The sequence below is a fragment of the Lycium ferocissimum genome, chromosome 1 (assembly GCF_029784015.1).
Source record: "Lycium ferocissimum isolate CSIRO_LF1 chromosome 1, AGI_CSIRO_Lferr_CH_V1, whole genome shotgun sequence".
Taxonomy (NCBI): domain Eukaryota; kingdom Viridiplantae; phylum Streptophyta; class Magnoliopsida; order Solanales; family Solanaceae; genus Lycium; species Lycium ferocissimum.
This window is the reverse complement of record NC_081342.1, coordinates 65,055,306-65,075,890: the sequence shown is the minus strand read 5'-3', so window position 1 is coordinate 65,075,890 and position 20,585 is coordinate 65,055,306.

Sequence of the window (20,585 nt, the reverse complement as noted above, 5' to 3'; positions counted from 1 at the left end):
AAATAAGGCAGACAGTTGCCACAACAGGCTAAAAATATAAGAGTAAAGTTCTCAAAATAATCGTTATAACACAGTTACAATATTTTTTAGACTTGATATTTTCTCAAGCGCAAAATTTATTGTCTACGATATTATTCTTTTTGTGAAACTAAAAAGATAAGAAATCATATATAAATTCGCGATCGTCACAAGAGTACGAAAATGTAATAACTTAGTATGGCTACACTATCCAGTTGCCTTTCTGCCTTCAAACATAAACAAAATTCTCAAAGTAATGACTATGCAGAACATGTCAAATAGAAGTTTATCATTAAATCAATTACCACTTACATAAACCTCAGTTGTGCAAGTGAACATCAGTACTACTGTACTAGTGTCACAGAATAAGTGTTAAACATGTCAAGATCACCTATACTTAACATATACTAATTAACTACTGCCATCCAAAATTTTAGCCTAGCTAAATTAGACTAATTCTGCTTTAATTTGCAGCATCATCAGGAGGAAGAACAACTAGTGCCAGTCATCGATTCGAGCCCTTTCTAAATGACCATAACTGTACCATCGCATTCACCAAAAGATTATTTCTCTGATACACTGAAACCCAGTCATTCAACAGCACATAGCTAGAACTTGAATTCATTTCCCACTTAGCCAAATGAATGCTACTTTCTTCAAGTGATGGCTCAATGAGATTGAACTTTATCTGTGACTTTCTGTTGCAACTATCTCTTGTGTCCACAATTACCTTCTCTTGTGGAGTCAAGAATACCTCATAGTCAAGAATAAATAAAGTTGCCACTTTATTTATTTACACTTCCTTTGCTTTCTCCTTATCTCACGATTCTTCTGTCTTCTCTTTAGAGCAATGTGCTTGAGTCTGAGGCCCTTCAGAGGTACCTTGAGGAAAAGGAGCCATGGAAGGCGGACCTGGACTCGGCAAAGAAGCGGTGCTCAACCCTGGAGGTGGAACTTGCTCAAGTTAGCCAAGAAAAGGAGGCGTGTAGCCGAGAGGCCAGCCAACTTCACTCTGAATTAAATGAGCTAAAGAAGCGCTGGGCTTCTGAACAAAATGCCTGCGTGGACAGAGAGTCGAAGTTGGACGAGGAGGTCTGGGCTCTTAAAGCCGAACTGCGCTCGAAGGACGAAGAGCGGGTTGCTCTGGAGATAGGCCTGGTCAAGGCCAGAGACACGATCAAGCACCAGGACGAGAGCATTGCTGCTCTTCAAGCCGCCTTCCGAGGTGCAGATGATGAAAGAGAGGCACTTAGGGTGCAAAACGCCAAGGCCTCCGAAAAGCTTGCTGATGCCATGAACTCTAATTGATGTTGTTCAAGTTTTTCAAGATATCTTAGCCTATAAATAGGAGTTCTTTCATTTGAAAAACAAACATGAGAAAAGAAATTATTTGAAAACAAAAGAGAGACATCGGTCAAAAGGTGAAATCCTAGATTCAAGAATAGAAGAATAGCGTTCTTGAATGCTACCTTGGTGTGGTTTAGTTCAATCGCGGAAATCTGTTGTCATTATTCTTCCCTCTGCCCGAAGAGGAGACTTCAGCTATCTTCGAAAAGCATATTTACGTGCCTCTAAGCCTGAAATGATTATTGTTGTTGTTATAACAATTTCGTAGATGGTCCAACAATAGAAGATATTATATCCAGTTCCAACAATTTGATGTTATATATCTGTTTTGAAATTTTTTGAAGATACTTCAGTTTTACAAACTTCAAGATTTTACTATCTTGGTTCTAAGTTCTAACGCCTCAAACGAGAGGAAGGGGGTTACAGAACAAGTAATCAACCACATAGAAGAGTAGACATCTGTGAAACATTGTCAAATTTTCATTTTTGGAAAAACAAGAAATTACGTCTGATCTCAAAATGTAGAAAAATAAAGCATCTGCAATACATACTACTCCTAAATCCCAATTTCTTGTCCTCTACAATAATATTCTGTTACACAAAAAACTGATTCTATGTGATTTAAGGTAAGTGACATAGAAATTAGAATGACTTTGTATAATAGCTCCTCAAATAAGTCCACATAAATTTCGAGATTCAACAGATTTAGGCATCAGATTTGGGATCAAATATAACAAATGGTTGAAACTTTGGCGAACTGAAAAATACGATTAATCATCTCATTTATCACCAACCTGTACCTAGAAACACTATGCTCATAATATGCAGTCAAACTCTTGAAATTTTATGTTATGAATTGAGCATTCATCTAGAAGTTTCTTTAGACTCGACCCTTGAGGTCCAATCTATCTATCCACTTACAACAAGAAACTAATCTTCATCTAGCAACAAGGATGTGACCTAATGGTCAATAAAGTAATTGAGGATTATGAAGTCTCAGGTTAAAATCCAAATGGATGCAAAAACACTAGGTGATTTCTTCTTTTTGTCCAAACCTTAGTGGATAGAGCTACGTAGATACTTGCACCTATGTCGGTGGACAAAGCTAGCAAAAGAACTAAAGCTGAAATAAGTCGACGTGCGCTCAAGCTGGCCCGAACACCACGATTATCAAAAGAAACACTAGTCTCCATATACAAAGTTGCTACTCCTTCCGTTTCAAAAAGAGTGTCCACTTAGCCATTTGCACACCCCTTAAGAAAATACTAACTCCTAGGCAAAAATAGATACAACAACAACACACAGTGTAGTCCATGAAGTGGGGTCTGGTAGAATGAACGCATGCCTTATTTCTACCTTGAAAGGTGGGGAGACTGTTTCTGAAAGACCCTCGACTCAAGAGACAGCAGGAGAAAAAGGCCAAACAAGAATTGATGAAAGTAAAGGAGCCATGGCAAAATACTATAAATAAGCATTATGAAGACAAGTAACAATAAATGCAGCAATCTAATACGGTAATCGAAGTACAAGAGACAAAGTAGTGCAAAGAAAGAACTCAACGAGCAAGGACCTACAAAGATTAGGCAAAAATAGATGATTTGACTAAACTACCCCTAATTAAATGTGTATTGGGATTTGGTCACTTAACACTTAATAAAGGAAAATCTGAAAGAATAAGGTTAATTGTTTCTTGATTTGGTAAGTGGACACTCTTTTTGAACCAAAAAATAAAGGCTAAGTGGACACTCTTTTTGAACTGGATGGAGTATTGTGCAATCATAATTAGACAATTTCCAAGTATACCAAAAAAAAGGAAACAGATGTTGGGTTTTGGGGGTTCAGTTCTTAGTACTATATACTAGTGTCGTTTGGCCCGGGCTTAAGCTACATTAAAATTTAAATTTGCAATTTTTTTTTAAATTTTTTTTTAATATTTTTTTTCCTACTCCTGCTTTTTGTATTGTTTTTGTATCATCATATGAATTGTAAAGGTAGGTTGACAATTTTTCAATGTTTTTAAGATATTTAATTATATAAAAAAAATTGTAAGTTAAAAAACAACATTTTTTAGAATATATTTAGACTTCCTTTTTATTTTCATACAAATTAATGCATGCATCAAAGCTTTTCCCCTTTTATTTTACTACATTTTTTGAGAAATCTTTACTGATCCAAATTGAGTTTTACCTTACGTTAGATTTCAACTTAATTTTTTTTCATTAAACTTATATTGGCTAACCCACTTTTTGGAAGAAAAAAATAGCTACGATATTCAAGTAATATAAAAAAATATTTAATGGTACAAATTGTTGTATAATGACATCAATAAAGTTAACTTATAAATAAAGATAGCATTTAAAATTAAATAATTAAAAGTCTTGATACAACAAAATACTTTAAATGTTTCTTCAGATTAAATACAAAAAGGAACTGGAAAGTTAATGAAATTATTTGTGTTCCTTACTTTAATCTTTCCTTTTCTTTAAAAATATTGTAGTTTGTTTTTCTTAATGAACTGTTATAATTTCTTAAATGTGTATGTAGTTTTAGTGTTTCATGTTTATCTAACTATTTGTCCTGAATTATATAAAACATTGATTATCTCATCTTTTGTAAAACATTTCAATATCAAAACAATGTGAAAATGATTACTCTCATTTTAAATTTATTATTATTATTATTATTATTATTATTATTATTATTATTATTATTATTATTATTATTATAATAATAATTTGGAGAGCTACAATATTTCTTTAATTACTTTTTTCAAATAATTTTAGCTATATATGAAAAATAATTTTAAATTGATAATTAGGTGTGTATTAAGGTATATAACTTTTTTACTTGTCAGTAATAATTTTTAAAGAAAAAAAATTGAAACAAATTTAATCATTTCCACATAAAAGAAAGACAATAAACTTTTGAATCAATTTTTAATTTGGTTGAATTAATAATATTTTGTGGTGTCACTATCACCCTTCCACATCATCCCTCCTAGAATTTAATTAGCCCACATAATTATTCAAATTTACCAAAATATGTGAGAGCTTACAAAATAATTAAACCTTCAATTAGGGATAAAATAGGCAAAAAATTTCATGTGAGGACTACAAAATTTTGAGATCCTCCCTTATATATAATAGTAATGTGTTTCTTCCTCCTTGATATCATTTTTTAATTTCTATTGAAATATTTGCTCAAATCATTTCATTAATCAATAGCCACAATTGAGAACATAAAAATTAAAGGGGAAAAAAAAAAAAAAAACCAAAACATACAATTGAGAAATCAAGAATGTCACCCACAACTCAATTCGAAACATACCTTGAGATTGTTGTAATTGAATGAAAATTCCAATTTATATTTCTTGCTTCACAAACCAGGCTTATTTGTGTGTTTTCTGTTTTCCTTTACCCATTTTAGGATGAATGATACACTTCAAAATTAAAAAAATAATTAATTTTTTATTTTTTATTTGGAAAAATAACACCCTATGTCTATTTAGAGAAAATACTTATCCGAAATTGTCCATATTTCTACAATTACCGGAAATTGCCCTTTTATACATTATTATACACTTTTATACAAGGTTTATACATTGTCTACCGTAAGTGTATAATGTTGTAAATCGTCTGTATAAACACTGTTGCAAAGAAAAAAAAAAGTTGGCTATGCGGATGTAAATTAAAATATTGTTGACACCCAATTTTGTCCCACTTTTCCTCTTATTAATCTTCTTTATGGTTTCTAGTCATTAAGAATCTATTATTAATTTTTTTAGCTATTATTATAATGATAATAATTATTATTTTTGATAATACTACTATTACTACTACCACTATTACTACTACTACTACTACTACTACTACTACTACTATATTGGTAGTACAATTATTCTTATTACTAAATTTATGTTAGTGTTATTGTCGTAGTCGCATTAATTATTACTCTAATTATATTTCATTTCCATTTCAGTATTACTATTACTGTACTTACGCTAATTATTACAATTATTGTTTACGTTGCTATTATTATTACTTCAATAATATTTTACTCTATAGTTTATAGTATTTATATATTTATTTTATTTGACTATGTAATATGAAGGAAGCCCCAAAATAAATTAAATAGAAGAGGAAAATCCCCAACAAATTTGTCCTACTAAAAATGGCCCAATTTAATGTCTCAGCAGCCCATTTCTTCTGCCCCAATGGCCCATTTAAATTTATCTGAAATACCACTAGGCTAACCCAATTTAACACCCTAAATCTAATATCTTTACAGGTCCATTTACAACAAAACTCCAAGCTCCTTCCATCTCTAAGCCAAAAGCTGCCTCTCCATTTTTGTGCAACTTCTCTCTCCCCATTATCTTCAACGATTTGGTCAAGGAAAATGTCAAAGAACTTTTTTAAATCTGATTTTTATACATAGAATCGTCAGAGCAGAAATTTCAAACTGCTTTTTTGACCTCGTTTTGGAGCCGAAAATTCGAATTCTCAAAAAACCATAACCCTCGTTCTAGTTCTCATTTTGTTGGTGGAGTAGTAGTGGATCTAAGACCTCAAAGTCCCATTCACTGCTCCTATAGATGGTAATATTTTTCCTTGCCTGATTACTTCATTTTCTTTCTTCTTTATTAAATCTGAAGATGAACATTCGGACATAGAATAAAGAAAAATGATTTTTTTTCTTTCTATATTCTGCTTTTGTGTAAAAACGCTAATATTTGAGCCTTTCTTCTCCTTTGTTAAAAATTGTCGTATTAAAAAAATTATGCTTTAGGTTTGTAGTTGTATGAAAAGGGTATTCATGAAGTTCAGAAGAAGATGATGTGTGTAAAGACCATATTGTTAATTTCGGTTTGCATCCTAGAAAGCATTGCTATAATAATAAATTTACTTAACCGACATAAATCAAGATTATACGCTCATGTGTTTAGTGTACCTTTTTTTTTTTTTTTACTCTTTATAAATCGTGTTGTGTGGATGTTTCCATCTGTTGTGATCCATTCATATGTCTGAATGTTGCTGTAGAAAACATGATTCTAGGAATTAATCTTATAGAAATCATGTCCCATTAAATAAATTGCTCCTACGGGCTGCCCGCTTATGCTCTTGTTTAGTTCAAATATTAATCAAAACATCCATGAAAATGAGTTTATTTATTTTAGATGTCTATTTCCATTTTTGGGCGAAATATTTATTTATGAATATGTGTGTTTGAGCTTTAGAATTCTCATTAGGAATGACTACTTTTTCTTAACATGTTGATGCCCTGTATTGTTAAATCATAGGGAAGGTTCTGATTTTGGCCATTCATGCTTTAAAACACTACAAGTCTATTTTCCATGTTTAAAGTCATGATATAGGGGAAATCTTTTAGTGCTAACATGGTGTTTCCTAATACATACATATTAGCTCTTAGCTTCTGTGCGGAGCTACTCTTTGGGTTTGTTTAAATATTAAATGGCATGAGCTGTTGATTATTATTACTTGTTCGTTAAGAGTTAATAGCCTCAATTAAAGGTTAAGTTATTTTGTGTATCTAATCGTTATATTTGTCTTTATTTTGCATGAACATTGGAGCATCTGAGATTTCAAATGAGACTTTCATTTCAACCCATAACAGAATTGGGTTATCCGGTGCATACCCTCTCATGCTCGACATTCTCGTCTACTGGATAGGAGTTTCCTGAATGTTGGAGACATTTAATTACCTTTGGTTCACCCTTTGAGTGAATTATTTATTCCTCTTTGGTTGCCTCATATCTTGATAGTATTAGTTACTTTTTTTTGTTCCTTATTTGTGACTGCTCGTTTGATCATTTAAGAGAATTAGCTGTATTACATTTGAACCTTTAGAGGCGGGGGTAACTAGGACACTATATTAGTGAATCTTGAGAATAAGATTTTTTCTGAAATTCACAATCTACCTTACTTTATGTACTGTCCCAAATTTTATGAGCCGAAGGATGGATGTATTCCTTGCAAACTCTTTTAAGTCTAAAAAATCAGTTTTCAAAAATAAAATAAATCAAAACTAGTTCTTTTTTGGCAAGCGAATTGGTTCGTTTTCAAATTTGATTTTCTTCAACAGTGATATATTTAATTACCTGGTTCATTTTTATATCAATTTTTTTAAAATCACACTTAACTTTTAATTACTAAGTCCGGTTGGTTAACCATTTTAATATGGATCTTAAAGGGTGCTTAATACCTTCCCTTTAGATTAATTGAACTCTTACCTAGAATTTTAGAGTTAGTAGACTTTAGACGGAGTTAATATTAAGTAATTACTAGGTGTCCTAATTCACCTCTAAATTAATCAGGTGGCAACTCCTTAAATTAGTTAATTAATTTAGGAATCACCAATATGTTATACTCTAATTTAACTCGGTTAAAATGGGGTGTAACAAATATGGCTATGTGAATGTAATATTTTATGTTGGATTGTATATTATCGAAAATATTTCTTTTTATTTTACTACTACTGGGAATTTTTTTATAATTATACAAATATTAGGCATATTTAAGGTTATAAGTTCTAAAGTTTTATAAAGACACAAATGTTATGATATGTTTTAAACCACAAATTTTAAAAATCTCCAATTATTTCTTAAACTCTATGTCGATTCAAATTATGTGATAAGCAGTTTCTCACTATTTTTGGCTCAAATTATGCATACAAGTTGAAAAATACTTTAAAAGTATTTATATGTACTAAGTTTGTACCTATCGTCACGGATGAGCAATGAGTATAATGAAATTTTAGAACGGACTCATGCAATCCTATATTAGCTTCTATTAACAAAATAACTAGAGAGTAATGGCCCGTGTTATGAAAGTCGAAATTATTATTTTTGATCAACCTTGTTTTAGTATGAAATTTGCAAATACTTAAGTTTGATGCAAATGTCACCTTTTTATAATTAAAAATAACTTAATCTTAAAATTACCCTTTTACCCTTAATGAAATTATTTATAGCCACACAAATATCTAAGATTTATTATACGGAAAAGGGCCAAATATACCCCCGTACTATGAGAAAAGGTTCAAATATCTTTCTTCGTTATACTTTGGGTCCAATCCAAATATTTTCTTAGTTATACTATTGGATCAAATATACCCTCCTCCATTAAAGTTGTCCAAGGTGGACATCCTATCTTACGGGACATTAACATTTGATGAGGTGGATATCACGTGGCATGCCACCTCAACACCCCTAACTCATTTTATCCTTCTCTATTTGTTTTTCTAACACTAAAATTTTCTTCCCCTCAACCACTATCACCACCATTACCGCCACTAAAATTGGAGACGAAAGTAGGTATGAACCAACTTCTACTTGTCGAGCAATGGAAGGCCACCTCCCTCAAACTGTTCACTAACCATTTTAATGTGTGGAATTTCCACATTTATAACTACCCTGCAAAGCAAAATGTAAAGATTAAAAGAAATCAATTAATACAGCTGTTGAAAAGAGTAATAAAGGAATTTGTGTTCAAGCGCAAGAAGCAGCTCAAGGATCTTGATTGTTTCTTGATCAATAGAATATCGATTTTTCTAAATACATGCTCCGTATTTTGGTTGTGGTATTTTTCTAGGGCAAACCAAGTAATGGCGTTGAAGCCACTGTCCTCCATCTTCTCAAGTTCAACAAATCCAGCATTTACATCTGCAAAAACCCATCAATGCTTGAAGCAAAACATAGGCCTCAATAGAGAAGAGGGGTAAAATGGATTAGGGGCGTTGAGGTGACATGCCACATGGGCATGCACCTCATCAAATGTCAATGCCACGTAGGATAGGATGTCCACCTTGGACAACTTTAACAGAGGAGGGGTATATTTGATCCAATAGTATAACGGCAGGGCATATTTGGTCCCAAAGTATAATGAGGGGTATATTTAAACCTCTTCTCGTAGTACAGGGGTATATTTAGCCCTTTCCTGATTATTATAAACGATACATTTAAAAAAAAAAAATTGTGACAAGTCAAATGATGTCACATAATCGGATGTAGGGAGTATTGGATATCATTTAAATAACCCCACTACTACAAACATCAAGACATAATATTGAAATTGTCTTTTATCTAATTAGTACTAATGTATGATTATTCTCAAGAGATCTTAATTTTACAAGCTTGAATCCTGAAACGTGATATCAAACAATTCTACTAATATGTTGATGCCCTGATGCATCTCACTTGATCTAATTCCTTGATAGAAATTATTTATGCCAAATCCCCGTTTTGAATATTTGTGCACCCATTAAGTTTTGGTAGGGCTCCAAGCCTCCAACCGTTATTCGAAAAATTAGCATGTTGATCATTCTTTGGCAGTAGAGCTAGGAGGCACCTTTTTTTACTCTTCATCTTTTTTAAAATTTCTCTATGAACATGAATTTTCTCCAGGTTCTTCTTCTTTAATGTACTGTCTTCAATATGTAATTATTCCAAAACTTTCTATAGAAGACTGTGTGCCCAGTGATGTAACTTAGGTGTAATCACTAATGTAATTAGTTAGAATTAGTTGAGTTAGTTACACTTGATTAGTTGACTAGATATTTTAGTGAGTAGGTCGCTTAAGTGTGTATATATATACTAGGCAGTTAGGATATACAGTTGTACATTTTCATTTTCATCAATACACAGAATGAGATATTTTCTCTCCTTTCTTCCTCTCTAAGATTTCATCTCCATTAATGCTTCCATATCTGAGCTCCTTAACATGGTATCAGAGCATCCAAGCTAAACCTGCAATTAGCTCAGTATAGTTGAAGTTGAGATGAACTCTCTGTTCGTAAGAAATTTCTGTGCGCTTTAATTCGTAGAAAACTCGTGATTTGCGATCTCAGTTCGATCGATTTAAATTCAAGTTTCTTCATCAATTTTCAGTTGATTTGAGTGTTGTTTGTGTTAGATTATTTCAAATCAAGGTTTAACAATGGCACTAGTAGATGAATCCATCAATGGCGCAATTGGAGCTACAAGTCAAACTCAGAATCAAAATTCACAGCAAACTGATGACGTACACCACAATCATCCTCTTTACATTCTTCCTTCGGATACATAAGGTTCAGTTTTCATCTCTATACAGCTTCAAGGTTCTAAAAACTACTCGTTATGGAGTAAATCTCTGAAAATTGTATTGTTAGGCAAAAATAAACTAGGTTTTATTTTGGGAACCTATCGCAAGGAAAATTATGATGCTAGTTTCCATGAGCTTTGGGATAGATGTAATGCGATTGTGTTAGCATGGATTATGAACACAGTTTCAAATAATTTGGTTAGAGCTGTGATTTACAGTTCTGATGCTCACGCTGTGTGGGAAGATCTGAGAGAGAGATTTGATAAGGTTACTGCTTCTAGTGCACTTTATTTGCATAGGGAGATTGCGGCTCTCACTCAAGGTACTTCCTCTGTATCAGTATACTTCACTAGACTTAGGGAGTTATGGGATGAGTTTGGTGCATTAGTTCCTCCTCCCTCATGTCCTTGTCCAGAGTCCAAACAGTACAGTGAACATTTTCAACTACAGAAGTTATGGCAGTTCCTCACGGGACTAAATGAGTCTTATGATCATGCTAGAAGTCAAGTTCTGATCTGCGTTTTAAAAGGTAGTTTCAGGACTCGCCTCGGTGCCAGGCACTGGCAAAACGCCCTGGTGCTCACGTGCGGGGCTTAGTTCCTGGGAGGCTTATGCCCTAAGTATCCAACTGTACGCCCTCAACAAGCCTAACGCCCAACGCTTGGGGCTCGCCTAACAGTTCTTACACAAATTATATGTTAGATTATTTAATTAAAATCGTTGACCCTCATAATTCTTTAACAAATGAATGATACTTAATAGTTTTTCATCTATAGAAATAAGAAGATTGGGTGTAACTCAAATAACAAGTCATAATATTGCATATTTACTATTTGAGAACATCGTGAAGGTGAATATTAATAGTTCACCTAATATTTCTTTTAAAAATACATAGCCGAATTGTACATTTTCACTTATCATTGGTCTTTTTTCCTATGTATCAAAATTCTCATATTTTATTATTTCGCTATTTGAAAGTAATTTTATTTTATTCATGAAGGAGCTACGTTTTAATTATAATACTGATAAAGCTTTATTGATTGTTTGCTTATAGGGAGATAAAATGAATAGTTTGATAGTAATATTGTTTTAAGAAATTGTGATTTTTTCATTGTTTGAAAGTTAATATGTTAAAGTTATTTTGCAGTTCATAATATGTAACGACCCGTCCGATCGTTATTTAATACTTCGCGAACCCATGCCCAATCTAGGTCTATGATCGTAAATAATAAGCCCTATGGGGTGTTTTAAGGATTAATAGTGAGAAAAATCAATTTCGGATAGAGTTAGAAGTCGTGGGCCCAGGGCAGGAAGCGGACCGCCACAGCGGTCCCTCTATAGCGGAACACCGACCGCCGCAGCGGGCGAGCCGGGGCAATAGGCTCATTTTTGGTCACTTAGTTTATATTTCACCCTCCCTTTTAAACAAAAGACCTCCCAAGGCAGCTGTTAAGTTTGCACGAGAAGCAAAACCCTTGACACCAAGAGAAAAGGCTTTTCCCTGCCCTTTCCACATCTTTCCCCACGACTATCATCTCTCATGGATTCGGATAAAGGCTAGGAAGGCGAGCAATTCATGGAAATTCAATTAGTTGTTCGTCAACAAGGTAGGTTATGATTTACTTGAGTTAGACTTTGATTAGTGAAACGTAAATACATTTAGAGTTGACGGGAGATTGCATGATTAGGCCTTCGGACACGGAGTTTGGCTGGAATTATGTGAAAACCTAACGAAAGTTATGTGTAAATAGCAACTAGGCTAATAACAAGTATTTATTGAGTATTGAGTGCTACTATCGTTTTCGGTTATGTGCTATGGGATTGAAAGTGATTAATTGTTATGGCTAGAAGGGGGTATTTCGTTGTTCAGGATATGTATTCCTAGGTATAATTGATTTCCGCCAGTATTTCCAAGTATATTGAAATATTCGTATGATTGCATAGTAGTGCTACGCCCATCAAGGGCATGATTCATCGTATTGCTTATATTCATTGGCATCATTGCATACATTGCATGTGGTTATGAGGTAATACATAGAGCAGCAAGTCTGAGAACGTGGCAGTTGTGTTATCCGATCATGTGGCCGAGTTTGGTGGAATATGAGGTATTATTTGTCAGCCAATCATTGGCAAAAATGTAACGGCGAGTGTATTTATATGATGTGGATCTGCATCCGAGGTTCTTTCCGGAGCGGAGGATTTATGGCTCGGGTCCGATGAGTATCCGGAACGAGTGGTACATGGACACCACGGGTCCTGCAGTCATGACTACCGAGCAATGACATCGTTAGCATGTACGTACAACGTGGTTGGACCCTTGTATCGCATCTACATTGCATTACATCTCATACTGCTATGTCCTTATGTTTGTGTGCTGTCAGTCTGTCATATTGCATTGTGCATCTCTTATGATATTGTTGAGGTTGTGTGAGTGGTGATTATGATGAAGGTAAGTGTAAGAACGAATCTCTAGGTGGTGGGTTTATTCCATGCGTGCATTATATCTTAGTAAGTGAACTGGATAGGGAGGTTCTTCGTTTAACAGTTAGAAATTTGATATTAGTATAAATGAGGAGACAAGACTTAAGTAATTGGCTTAAGGGAAGGTGGAATGAGATTTCAGTGACTAGTCAGATAACCGGTGTTTCTATGGGGATTAGAGAAGCAAATAACGAGGAATAGAAAGGTAAGTTCGTGATGATGAAATGATCTTATTGACTTTATATTGTGTTGCGTGAACAAATCTTAATCGACCTATGATGCTTACCAGTACGTGTGATGTACTGATACTACTCTTGCTACACCCTTTTTAGGGTGTAGGTATGCTGCAAGTTTAAGTTGAAGTTTCTTTATGTGGATTATCAAACATTCTCCTACAACCTCGCTCATTTCACTCCATTTTGCATTTCTTGCGTAATAGGAGCTCTTGTACCTATCTAAACTAGGTCCCGAGGAGTATTTCAATTTTCTTGTATTAATAATAAATTGTTTAAAGATTTTTTTTTTAAATATTGCGATCCCTAATAAATTGATGAGTATAAAATGAATGAATATTGGGTTGGTTGGTAACGATTCGCCTAGTAGTTAATAATATGGTAAGTGCCCGCACGACCCGCCAGTTGGGGTTGTGACATAATAGCTTTTATTTCATTATATTGTTTATACTAGTAAAATTATATTATATATAATTATAACTTGTAAGTGGTGTATTCAATTGCTTTAATTAGTATTTCGTGAGGATCAAACACATCTATATATATAATATATATTATTTTTTCATTTATTTACAGTTTTCTTTCATTTTTTATGTAATTTCACCTATTTAAAAAAAAAGATACATGTCAATGTTTTGTTCATGTGCCAAACAATAGGATACTTTCATCTACAATATATGTACCGAAAGGACAGTATATTGTCCAGTGGAGCCATATTAGACCCACAACATTATAGAATATTTTTGCATATGCAAATACATTACAACAAACACATCTGGATTCATGGAAGTCATTAGTCTAATGGCAAACCTTCACCACTCCAAAAACCACAACAGAGGAGAAGTTATGGAGAACCTATAAAAAACAAGTAAATACCGACCGATGAAAAGAAATTGCTGTTTGAAAGAGTGCCATAAATAGATCTACTTAAATACCAATAGAGCAAGATAGTATACGAGAATATAAGATAGAGCATTCAATATTCACATGGTGAATTCTACAATCACCAGAGACAGAGAAGCAAGCATCTATTGTTTTTTGGCAGGTCTCATCCACAACTGTGAAAGCCAAGAGAGAAGTGTGCACAAAATATGTCACCAAGTAGGACCATAACAAAAATAATTTCGCTTTCAAATTACAATCTATGAGGCACAAAGATTTGCTAAATCTTAGGGATTTTTGTGCCTTCCACATGAGCCCATGCTCAGCTGACCTGGAAAAAGTGAAGCACATAGGTTGTCATCATTCCGACATCTATAAGATGACCACTTATGGTGAGATCCCTTCTCATAAGAAAATGTTTCAAATAGGCAGGAGGAAAAAAAAGAACCTATCAGCAAGCTTTAACTGTTATGCTGCTATTTTATAATAATCGTCACATTAGCCTCATATATGCAAAACTTTCTCTTCCTTTGGCTTCTCTTGCTAGTTCCTTTTAGTTCCTTTTTTTTTTTTTTTTTTTTTTTCCCTCTGTTCTTTTCTTGGTTCTCTGAATACTCCCTAATTTTTCAATTTTCATGGCTACTGTGTGTTAAACATGAGGGTGTAACTGGGAATGGAGGTAAATTATAGGAGTAGAAGTAATTTATCTCTAGAAAATATTTACACTTCTATAGGTCAAATAGGACATAATCGCTTGCCATTCATACAAAAATATGCAGATTTGACATAATGCTTGCCATTCATACAAAAATATGCAGAGTTTCTTAAGTTCTCTACAAATAACAGCTCATTCTTTCAACACAATCCTATCTAATCCTTTTAAGTAATCATCGACTGATGCATACAAACACATTCATTCTTTCAGCACAATCCTATTTACATTATGACTCCAATTTGTTTTGGTTGGTTGTTTCAATACCAATGAAATATTTGATTTGTTGTTCCTTTAGTAAGTTTGGTGTCTAATTGGCAAGGGCTCTGCCAAATCTACACATGTTACTAGCAAGGTTTACATCTTGAATACTCCAATATATTTCAACTTTTTATCCAAGAATGGTTATAATATTACTTCATAAACATGGAGAGAAAAAATACACCTAGAAATTCTAGGACCAAAGTTGCAACGTTAAGTTGCTGGAAGTGATTCTAAGTTAACAAACATAATGACCATTAACATTACCTGTAGTGCTATGGGGTTCTGTGATGGCATCTCAGAAATCACTCAACTGAAAGACTTTACATCTTCCTATTACTTTCTCAAGCCTGAATGAAACACTGAGTTTTTTTAATACAAATCACTAAAATTATATGAAAAGTAAAATTAAAACACATGTGCATCTAAGAATTCGGCTAATACAACATTTATATGCTAGCATAACATGAAGATATGAAGTCTGGATAGGAGATGCTTTGCAAAATACTAAATTTGCAGTCACCTTATAGAAAAACTGAAAAGGTCAAAATCTAGTTGTCTAACTCTAGAAAATATCATATATCACATCATTGAAGAGTTTTTTAAAAAAACAACCGGAAAGAAGTAAAGAGTTACCTTGTACCATTTTTGAACAATGTCTTGGAAGCACCAAACTCTTTGATTTGTTTTTCCTCTTCTAACCTGGAAAAAGAAAGAAAGTGCATTGGGCATCCCAAGGGCTTAGGATCTTACAATGCTAAGTTGCAGGAAGCAAGTCTAAGAGAACGAATGTAATGATCATGAACTCTTGCATTAGAGTTCACATGATAATCAAGCTTCATAAGCGGATGGCTAACCAAAAAATTTAAACTATAAAAGGGGAATTACCTTTTATATATTCCTTGATGTTGTTTGCAGTTCTAGTTTCAGAATCTTGCGTGACGTTTCAGGTTTTACAATTGCTTCTTCCATTTCCTGTTCAATTGTACTCGAAGACTCTCCTTTTTTGGACTTCTTTCACGGGCATTTGTTGTCTTTGGACATGCTTGGGCAGAAGTTTTATCTGAAGATGAAATAAATCAGGTTCTTTAGATATAAAAGAGTAGGAGAAAAAATCTCACAATAAAAAAACACAGAAATCAGTGATCATCTTCCATGCTAAACATTAAATTCGCCCTATTTAACGATGAAAATACTGCTAGCTACGGCCTATTTATCAATGAATTTTGTAGCTATTTTTTTTGAAGCGGCTTAAAAGACCATACATACATACATATATACATAAAACAATTAGAATAATTTGATTTCAGAAAGTATTAAGTCTATTCCCCGGATGTGGTAAGATACCAAACAATCTCAAAACAGCTACAAGAACCTTCTCCGATTTCAAACAAACTAACAAACCTTCAAAATTATTGTCAGAGCCAATTCATTAAGCGTAGCACCTTCTCTTTTTCTCTACACCTTTGAGCTATAAACCCTCTTATCAACAATGTCGAAGAGAACGCGGGAAGCCATGGAATTACAAAATCAAGAGAAATGAAGAGAACCCATAAAAATACGAAAAGGAAACAAAAGGATGAAGAGAAAAGAGAGCCAGAATTTAAAAAAAAAAATCTAAAAAGAAACAGCCGAAGAGAACTAAAGAAGATGAATTGATTGTTCTTATACTTCTTACCATCAGATTAAACACACGCCAATGCCGAAATTAAGCATTATGAAGAGAACCCAAAAGAAGATAAACAAAAGATTAAAAGAGAAGCAAACCTGTAGCCAAAACACCCATTGAAACTTGAGAGCAGAGCACAATTGAGGAAGCACTTCTCTAAAGTGAGAAGAAAGGGACGAAAATAGCTAATGAAGAGAAAAGACAGGTGGAGTGATAAGGAATGCACACATAGAGGAATAAAGTGCTATCGACTTCCTATTAACCCTTCAATCTAGCACAGAACAACGGTGGAATTGGAAAATTAGGAAATATGACGACACCAAGAAAACACAAAAAAAAAAAAAGAAGAGAAAAGAGAAGATCCGAAAAAAGAGTATAGTTTTCATAAAGGAGTTCAAAACAAACTGGAGAAGCAGAAACTACAGCAGCAACTCTTTGAAAATACGAAGAAAGTAAGGGAAAATTCGCTATCCTGTTAGCAAAAACACCCAAGAAAAAAAACAGAAAGGGAAAAATATGAAGAAAAAAAGAGAAGAAGATATGGGCAAAATTGATTGAAAGAGAAACAACAAACATACCTGCAAATATGGCTGACAGCAAGAACACAAACACAAAAAGACCTGTACAGATTGAAGAAACACTGAAATTACTAAGAAAGAAAGACCAAACGTAATACGTATGTCGGTTTCTTTCTTAGGACACATTTGGATTACTAAGAAACACTAAAATTACTAAGAAAGAAAGACCAAACATAATACGTATGTCGGTTTCTTTCTTAGGACACATTTGGATTGATATCTAGATTACACGTAGACATTTGCACAACAATTGAAAACCACGTATTAACAGTAAGAAGTAAAACTCAATGACTGAAATGCCCTTTACCTTTTCCTTAAAAGACAATGAAGCAGCCATGTCGAAAGAAAAAAGACTATTATACCAAATGAAACTACGTACTACCATCATATTATATTTCTTTACTGCTATCGACTTCCTATTAACCCTTCGATCTAGCACAGAACAACGGTGAAATTGGAAAATTAGGAAATATGACGACACCAAGAAAACACAAAAAGAAAAAAAATGAAAAGAAAAGAGAAGATCCAAAAAAAGAGAGTATAGTTATCATAAAGGAGTTCAAAACAAACTGGAGAAGCAGAAACTACAGAAGCAACTCTTTGAAAATACGAAGAAAGTAAAGGAAAATTCGCTATCCTGTCTAAGCAGCAAGAACACCCAAGGAAAAAAAAAAAAAAAAAACAGAAAGGGAATAATATGAAGAAAAAAATAGAAGATATGGGCAAAATTGATTGAAAGAGAAACAACAAACATACCTGCAAATAAGCCTGACAGCAAGAACACAAAACACAAAAAGACCTGTACAAACTGAAGAAACACTCAAATTACTAAGAAAGAAAGCCCAAACGTAATACGTATGTCGGTTTCTTTCTTAGGATACAGTTGGACTGATATCTAGATTACACGTAGATATTTGCACAACAATTGATAAAGGCCTGGAATGACTGCAATTTGGCCTTAAGTAGAGGAGGTAAGTTGAGTGCATAGAATTTAGAATCTGAAAAATCAGTTTAACATGGAGCATATGAAAAATAAATGCAGCTTCAGTTGTATACCAATACTTCCCTTCCTATCCCGTACAACTTGAGGAAAAATAAAATTAAAAGCTCTTTAATTCCTTTTTGACACCAGTCTTAGATCTCTTCCTACATATAAAGTTTTTTGGATAACACTTTTAGTTACATTTGAAGTTGAATTACTTCAACACTAAAGTTTGTGAATTCACAAAGTGAAGCCTGTAATATTTTTTTAGTTTTGTGAGTTCTTTGGTTCCAACTGGTTGGTGGGAATCTCTTAATTGTTCTTTCGTTATTGAAACTCCCAGCCGAAGTTGCTGAAACTGTAGAGAAACCATAAGCAGAGGTTTTTCTTGGCCTATATCAACTATGATGTTCTGTCATCTCGAAACTATCAACTCTTTAAACAGTTCAGGACTCCTTCAACCCCTAACGATTTAAAGAATGTGAAATAGTATAATTTTCTGTTTTCTTTATGTGTTGTTTTAGAAACTTTTTTTAAATGACCTGTATAATGCTATCCTTGCAAGAACTAACTTGAATTGTGGCATCTGCAGGTTCTTCTAAAAAATAGGATTTTGGTCCCACTATTTAGTTCTTGTAGTATGGTAAACCATTGTTGTTGGACATATGTTCCAACCACATAGCTATCTCCAGTGTAGTATTGAATTTTACATTATTGTATAAGCTATTCTAGATTTTGCGACTGTAAATATTTTTTATTGTGTGAGCTTCGAAAGAGACTCTTTTTATACTCAAAGGCACACAGATTACTTTTACTAAAGGATATAAGACGGAAATGCACTTAAAGTGACAGGAAAATGTGTAGCCTTCTCATGAACAACCAAGCTAACTCAGTCCAAGAAAATCATTGCTTCAAATTGCTTATATCACAGTTCCCAAGGTGTAAACACATTTTAGCTCATAAACTTGAGCGATACTACAAACAGGTGTCCAACTGTTGAATAACCTATCCTTCACAACGACATTTAGGATAGGATTCCAGTATATTTTCATAGGGGATTTCACAGTCGAGGAACATTCTAATCGAATATAGGGAAATAATACGAACCTCATAGCCGCACTTGCTAGGCTTCAACTGCTGATCTGTCAAATCCATCTCCTTGGCATATAGCGGACATGTCCTTTCTCCCTGGTCGCTCATGGTTGCCATGGCAGATAGTTAAACACCACAATTAACTTGATTCGGCTTAACTTATAATTTATCTACACAGAGAAGTACATACAGTTCCTCTGATATTCAAAGTCAAAACTCTGAAAGAAAATCTTTATATAATCAAAGTTCAACCTTTTTCAAAAAAAAAAGTTCAACCTTTTTCTAATTAATCAAGCATATCCATCCAACACAAGAAATTACATGAACGTTGAAAAGTCCAACCAAAAAAATCAGAATTAACTAAAATCTCCAAAGGTGAATTTAACTTCAACTGTATTAGTCAGATCAAAGCCTCATCAAACGATAAATATGAATAAAATTCACTCCGAATCAGCTCAAGAATCACATGCAAGCACCAAAATATACTTCAAAAAGAACTGTTAGTAGTAACATAAATCACAAAACTGAATCGATTGATATAATTAAAGATCTAATATGGGGAGCAGATGGCGAGAAGTTAGCGTTAGGGATTAAACTTACAGCATCTAAAGTTCGGGTATGAGCATTCACCCAACAATTCATACTTAATCAAAGGAAACGGAATATAACCAAACTCAGTTTCCAACAATCAGCAGCAAATCCACTTACCAATAGAAAAGGAAGAGAGAGGATCAAAGAGACTGAAGGAAGAGAGAGGAATAAAAATCGATCGAACGAAGAAAGGGGAGAAAGTTGTAGAATAGAAGATGGTAGAAAGTGATGATTATGTGGCCTATTTTAGTTAATGGGAGCAGGGCAAAATGACTTTTTTATCCCTGGTCGAAACCAAAGCACGTGCATTAGAGGTTCTTACAAACATTGTATCTAAAGAGTTCACATGATACTCAAGTTTCATAAGCTGAAGTTTGGTTAAACAAAAATTTGACATGATAATCAAGCTTCATTAGCTGAAATTTGGCTAAACAAAAATTTTGAACTATAAAAGGGGAATTACCTTTTATATATTCCATAATGCTGTCAGCGGTTCTAGTTTCAGCATCTTGCATGACGTTTCAGGTTTTACAACTGCTTCCACCATTTCTCGATTCGATTGTACTCTAAGACTCTCTTTGTTTTTTGGCTTCTTTCACCGACACTTGTTGGAAACATATGTTAATTTTCAACATAAAACA